Raw genomic sequence first — 7,500 nt, 5'->3', positions numbered from 1 at the left:
AAGGGCTTTAGCAGAAGATGTGCTTCAACTGATGAACTAGTGCTCAAAGCATATGCCAGATATATAAACTCCTAGTTTTCAAGAAAACAGCACATCTCAAAAAATCAGAATTGATTCTGAATTGAAGGAGACTTTTAAATCTCCCAACCAGCAAAGAAATTACAGGCAACACTTTTTAAAAAACCCAGCACCACTCAAACAAAATCTCCAGAGGAAAGGAAAATGCAGCAGCAGTTGACATGTTTCAGCCCTGGGTTTTTTTCTGCTATGGTAACTATCATTAACAAAAGTATGTTGGAAACACACCACAGCAGTAATAGAGGACTTTAATTGCCCTGATATCAATTGTGAGACAGGCTCTGTATCAGATGGGAGGTTGAAGAGGTTCCTGACCAATCTAGCTAACAGCTTTGTCATCCAAAAGATAGAGCAGCGAAGTAGAGATACAGCTATACTGAGAGAGCCTTAAGTCAAACTTAGTTAAATTTAGAATATTATATATAGTCATATATATGAGTAATAATGATAATAATAAATATAATCAATTTTTATTTAGAATATGTTAGAAAGATGAAATGTTATTGGATGATTTTAGGAGGATTTAATAGAATGCTATTATATAGTTTTACCATAAATTTAGGATATTTCATACAAAAGGATGTAAAAGCAATTTATAGTCAAATGAATGTTTAATAATTATAATAATTTTTATAGAATATACTGGATTGATGATATGTGAATTTGGTTAAAATGAGTTGATAATTTGTGATCTTCCATACATTTGAAAGTGAGGACTATGGAAGTGATGCACAAAAACTTTACAACCAAACGACATGCTGTACGTGATTGAAGAAGGTTCTATGTGTTATGTGTTGTCTGTCTTTGTTCAACCAAAAGAGAAAAACATTTATTTTATTTTATTTTTTTAAAACAAGAAATTATATACAAAGATTTTTGGGTTTGCGGAAATACCACCTCAAGAAAATAGAAATTAAGAGCTGGAAGAGACACCTGCAGCAATAGAAAAAGAAAGAAAGAGAGGAAATGAGGAAATGAGAGGAAAAGGAGGGAAGGAAGAGAGAAGGTGAGGAGAGGAATATGGAAGGGAGAAGGATAGAGAGTAAGAGGTAGAGAGAAGTAGGGGAGAGGTAAGGGAAGAAGGAAAGGAGAGGAGGAAAGAAGAAAGTAGAGAAGGGAGAGAGGGAGAGAAAGAAAGAGGAGAGGAGAGGAGGGAAGGAAGATAGAGAGGAGGAGAGGAAGATGGAAGAGAGAATGAAAGAGGGTAGGAAGGGGAAGAGGAGGAGGGGAGAGGTAAGGGAAGAAGGAAGGGAAAGGAGAGGAGGAAAGTAGAGAAGGGAGAGAGGGAGAGAAAGAGAGGAGAGGAGAGGAAGAGGAGGGAAGGAAGATAGAGAGGAGGAGAAGAAGATGGAAGAGAGAATGAAAAAGGGTAGGAAGGGGAAGAGGAGGAGGGGAGAGGTAAGGGAAGAAGGAAGGGAAAGGAGAGGAGGAAAGTAGAGAAGGGAGAGAGGGAGAGAAAGAGAGGAGAGGAGAGGAAGAGGAGGGAAGGAAGATAGAGAGGAGGAGAGGAAGATGGGAGAGAGAAGGAGAGAGGGTAGGAAGGGGAAGAGGAGGAGGGAAGAGGTAAGGGAAGAGAAAAGGAAAGGAGAAGAAGGTGATGTCAAAATAGGCGAGGGATGGTAAACAAAACAACCGGAATGGAATAATACAATTCTATAAATGGAATGACAAATGTATTAGAATTATGAATGTAAAAAAAAAAGGATAGTACGGTAATTATGTGAATGTATAAATAGAGAACAAAAAATAAAAAACTTTATTTTAAAAAAAAGATGTTATTTTCAAATGTAGCAGGAAATACTGAGGATACATTATATAAATATGCGCACAGAGACACCTACCAATTTAAGTATGTTAAAAGCCCAGGTGTATTTCAGATACATCAATGTCCCAGGAGTGCATACAGTCACACTTTTTGGTTTAATATTTGACAGGTGGGGCGGGGTCTTCAACGGAGGAGAGGCATCAACAGAGAAAATGGTGCACAAATCATCTGCAAGATATAATCCCATTTTGTGAATGAAACCCCAGAGTTCCTAAAAAAAAACTAACACGTCCATAAAAATCACAAAGCGTCAATCAATCCTAAACTGAAGGAGACTTTTTAAAATCTCCCAACCAGCAGAACGTTTGCAGTCACCACTTTTAAAGCGACCAGCACCACATTTGGGGAGGGAAGGATCATGCAGCAGCAGCAGCAGCAGCAGCAGCACCTGACATGTTTCAGCCTGGATTCTTCTCTGCTTCTGCATCGTGGAGGAAACCAAGCAGCCTGCTTGCTCCCGGCTTCTCCTCCGACCTGCCTTCCACTCACCTTCCAGCTGATGAAGTCCTGGGAAGAGCCTCCGTCCTCCCACGGGTCAGCCGGAAGAGGCACTTTCTCTATTCTCCTTTGTTTCACATCCTCTCTAGAAATCTAGTACTCTATTGTTTCAATACCTTTAGGCTCCGTCGCTCCCCCTCTCGTTGGATGTCTGTACTCAGCCACCATCGATGCCGCTCTACTGTATTGACCCGCTTTCTAGTCGCTGGGTGTTACTCATTTAATAGAGTGCGCCATCTAGCGATATAAGGCCGAATTACAGGCCTTGGTTCTCTGAGCTTTCTTTTTTTTCTCGCAGACGTTTCATTACGATCTAGATGACATCATCAATGCTTCCTAATTTGGGTAATGAAACGTCTGCAATAATAGAATAACAGAGTTAGAAGGGACTTTGAAGATCTTCTAGTCCAACCCCATGCTTAGGCAGGAAACCCTACACCACTTCAGACAAATGGTTATCCAATCTCTCCTTAAAACCTTCCAGTGTTGGAGCATTCACAACTTCTGGTGGCAAGTTGGTCCATTGATTACGGTAATTGTTCTAACTGTCAATAAATGTCTCCTTAGTTCTAAGTTGCTTCTCTCCTTTGCTTCTTTTCCTGCCCTCAGGTGCTTTGGAGAATAGCTTGACTCCCTCTTCTTTGTGGCATCCCCGGAGATATTGGAAGACTGCTATCATGTCCCCGTCCCCCCTAATCCTTCTTTTCATTAAATGAGACATACCCAGTTCCTGCAACCATTCTTCATATGTTTTAGCCTCCAATCCCCTAATAATCTTTTTTTTAATTTACTTTTTTAAATTTCAAAACACAACACAACACATAAAATCTTCCTTCTTTACATACTGTAGAAAGTGTATCAGTTGGTTACAAAAGGTTTTCGTGCATCTCTTCCACAGTCATCAAGCATAATTCATATTAATTCAAGTATTTTGACTCAAATATTTATACATTACCCTTATACCTCCATTTTTATTTGACTATAATTATTTAAACGTCCATCATAAAATATATCCAAATTTAATACATAACCACATACTGGCATTTCATTTAATATTTCTAAAATCCTCCAATAACACTGAATCCTTATGTCCTATTCTAGCTAAACATCCATAATATTTAAGAATAGACTTTTCTAATCCTCCTTTCCAAATCGCTGTTGGCAATTTTCATTTAGTTTCCTTATATGATACATATACATATATACATACATACATACATATATTATACGTACATACATACATACATATATGATGTATGTATATGTGTGTATATATATATAGTCATCATTATCCCTCTTTTATTTGACTATATCCCGTATCATAACATTTTACCCCTAATAATCAAAACTTAACTGTATCTAACTTAATTCTTTTTTATTAACTTTTATATATAATCCAAAAGGATTTCTAATCTTCCTTTCATGAGTACCATTCACTATTCATGATTATTACTTATCATAACACTACACATTGTCAACATTATCATTATCAATAATTTATTTAATTATATCTATTATCACTAAATTTCACTTAAGTTTAACTAGTTTTAAGTTACATTCTTCCATCTATCAGTCTGCATCTTTCCAATAACAAAACAATCTTGTATCTTCTGCCATAGTATTTTAACTCAGATATTTATACATGTTACCCTTATACCTCCATTTTCATTTGACTATAATTGTTTAAATGTCCTTCATCATAAAATATACCAAGATTTAATACATAACCACATACTGGCATTTCATTTAGTAGTAAATAATCTTGGTTGCTCTTCCCTGCACTCTTCCTAGACTCTCAACGTTTTTTTACATCGTGGTGATCAAAAAGAAAACAAGCAAGTTCTGAGAGCACCAAGGAACCCTCCATTTCAACTCTGAGCTACAAATATTCTCTTTTATTGACTTACAGGCTTCTGTCTTTTGCAGGATTTTCTACCTTCATGCCTAACCTGACATTGAATTAGAACATTTTTAGGCTCTCATTCCCCGTCCTTGACCCTTACAGCCAATGTTTCTTTTAGGTCATATTTCAGGTCTGACTTGACACCTGGCAACTGGCTGGAATGCTTTCTCTGCAGTTTCCTTGGCAAGGATTTGCCAAAGTGGTTTTCACCTTTCCTGCTTCCTAGGTCTGATAGAAAGATTGGCCAGGGAAGCCGAGATGGTTTCGTGCCTATGGCAGGACTGGAACTGTGCACTTCCCAGTCTGTAGCCTTAAGCTTCAAACACAACAAACTGGCTCTTCTTATTCCCCACAAAATCTACCCACTCATCTGTTCCTGTGGCTGGCGCTTTCAAGATCTAGTCCAACATCGTGTGTGTATGTGTGTGTGTGTGTGTGTGTGTGTGTGTGTGTGTGTGTGTGTGAGAGAGAGAGAGAGAGAGAGAGACAGACAGACAGACAGACAGACAGAGAGAGACAGACACAGACAGAGAGAGACACAGAGACACAGAGAGACACACACAGACAGATTGATAGATTGATGTGTAGATTCTATCGAGTCTAATTAATCCATTTGTTCCACTGTAAAGGAGTTATTTGTTGGGAATTTCACTTTTCCCTTTCTATCAGTTTCATTCAGAGGTGGTATTCAGCAGGTTCTGACCAGTTCTGGAGAACCGGTAGCAGAAATTTTTACTAGTTCGGAGAACTGGTAAATGCCACCTCTGACTCGGCCCGCCTCCAATCTATTCTCTGCCTCCTCAGTCCCAGTTGATTGGGAGGGAATGCAGATTTTACAGTATCCTTCCCCTGCCATACCCACCAAGCCATGTCCACAGAACCAGTAGTAAAAAAAATGAATCCCACCACTTATTTCATTGTGTCTATTTTGAATGTTTGTGTAATGGAATTCAATTATTATTCCTTTATTTCTGCTCCACAATTAATGCTTAAGCAGGGTAGAAATTCTTATTCCTCTCCTTACATGCACACCCATTACTTCTCTTTCTTCCATGTGGTGTGAAAGGGCAGATTGACATTATTCAATCTAACCTTTGCTATTTGCTTCTGTTAAAAATTGCTTGTGCTATTTTGCTATGGGTAGGAATTATTTGTTGGGAGTTAATTCTGTAACACAAGGAGGCAGTGGCTCAGTGGCTAAGGCATTGAGCTTGTCAATCAGAAAGGTCGGCAGTTCGCCTTCGGCATTTAGTCATGCCAGCCACATGGCCACAGAGACGTCTTCGGAAACCACTGGCTCTTCGGCTTTGAAACGGAAATGAGCACCGCCCCCTAGAGCCGGGAACGACTAACACATACGTGCGAGGGGAACCTTTACCTTCTAATTCTATAAACCTCACTAAGAATTGTATCTTTTCTTTGCTATCTGGTTTCTCACTCTGTTATTTGCTTCAAAGCTAGGCACATCCTTGGATATGGAACAAAATACTGTATTTTTCAGAGTATAAGGACCTTTCCCCCCCTAAAAGACGGTGAAAATTTGGGTGCATCTTATACACTGAATGTAGCCCCACCCACCCAAACCCTTTGGCCTCTGCCTCCCAGCAATTTTCCTCTTTGCAGCAAACGGGGCTGGAGGCTTCAATAAGCTATAGTACTCCCTGCAGCCTGTAACAGCTGATGGTCGGGAGAAATTGAAAGTGAAATGCTGTTTGCTCAGGGAGGCAGATTTTTATTTTCTTGTGCTAATCAGGCTGTTTGCTGCAAGGAGGTAAGTCCACAACTATAAATGCCTATAGAATGTTCAAGTGATTAGACTTATTTTTAAAAGACTGCTTTATTATTATTCTAGACAACTTTACAAAATGAAGAAGCTTTTTAAAATAAATGCTTGATCTGAAGAGGCCCAGTACTAGTTTTAAAAAGTGCTATTCTTTTAAATAGCAGAGAATAACTATACTTCCAAAAAGTGCATCAATTTTAACAGCATTTGTACAAGTATAGTTTGAAACATAACACTACAGTGTATATTGTCTGTTCTGTTTGTTGCAAGGAGGCAAATTGCTGAGAGACAGAGGCAGATATTTTTCCCTTGTTTTCCTCCCCAAAATCTAGGTGCATCTTATACTCCGGAGCATCTTATACTCCAAAAAAAATACGGTAGTTACACTGGAACATCCTGCTCCATAGATAAAACAGGGCCAGAAAAGGGGCTGTCTAGAAGCACAAGGGATACTCTGTAAGATACTAAAGCACGGACCGAGCCTGGACAAAGAATGCTCCATGGATAAGGGGGACATGGACAAGACACTGCCCACATTGGGTAACTAACTTTTGTCTCCAATTGGCTAAATGAGTTTATAAGTTCGTAGACAAACTTTACCTAGGTGTTGCTTCTCTCTTTGTGTCTTTGTTTTTCTATATACATATGGAATAAGCCTACCCAGCTCTTTTTTGTACAAAATAAACGCTGTTATATTCCAAGCCTCTTCTTGAGTCTCATTTTGGCATTCTGGTGACTCAAGTGCAGTTTTTATGTTTTGGACCTTACAGGGGTTTTGGATATATGTATGAGACACAACCCAAAAGGGGGGAAAAAATCTTTACAGAATGATCAGACGAAACATACTCTTTGCATTGAACTAACCAATCAGCCACAAACTCTTCCAAATTATTCTACTTCATTCGATCTGCGCTAATAACCCATTTTGTTCCCCAACGACATCAAATGCTGTAGCAACTGTTTGCTTTATGAAATGGTCCTCTCGAAGATCCAGATTGTTTCGAGATACTTCAAGCATTTCAGTGCCTAAAGCATACAAAAAAATGTAGTAACAGATGTGCCCAAAGATGATACTGAAACGAGAGTTAAGTAGAACAAAAAATTAAATGTAATTTGATTATTTTAAAGCTTAAAATCTTTATTACAAGTGAAAGACCAACCTAATAAACATTTCAGCCACATCCATGTCCCAGGAGTGCATACAGTCACACTTTTTGGTTTAATATTTGACGGGGGGGGGGGGGGGGGCTTCAACGGTATCAACAGATGAAATGGTGCTCACAGCACCTGCAAAATATAATCCCATTTTGTGCATGAAACCCCAGTTCCCAAAAAAACAGAACACGCCCATAAAAACCATAAAACGTCAATCAATCCTAAACTGAAGGAGACTTTTTTAAAATCTCCCAACCT

General features: G+C 38.8%; 1 protein-coding gene across 4 annotated transcripts in view; it reads right to left on the bottom strand.

Moving 5' to 3' along the window:
- Positions 1 to 7,500, bottom strand: part of LOC106553836 (uncharacterized) — a 14,532-nt gene that overhangs the window by 2,283 nt on the left and 4,749 nt on the right. For 3 of the 4 annotated variants that reach the window (XM_087711731.1, XM_087711732.1, XM_087711733.1), the window contains one exon: positions 1,920 to 2,071. The gene's annotated coding sequence lies outside the window, so the exon portion shown is untranslated. Of the gene's footprint in view, positions 1 to 779; positions 858 to 1,919; positions 2,072 to 7,500 lie in introns of those variants that run through there. The other variant, XM_087711734.1, reaches the window with a different exon arrangement.

Source organism: Thamnophis sirtalis, unplaced genomic scaffold, assembly GCF_051295495.1.
Source record: "Thamnophis sirtalis isolate CommonGarterSnake01/CBP01778 unplaced genomic scaffold, rThaSir2_p1.2 scaffold_3, whole genome shotgun sequence".
Taxonomy (NCBI): Eukaryota; Metazoa; Chordata; class Lepidosauria; order Squamata; family Natricidae; genus Thamnophis; species Thamnophis sirtalis.
The sequence above is the reverse complement of the archived record's forward strand: the minus strand, read 5'-3'. Positions and strand labels throughout refer to the sequence as shown.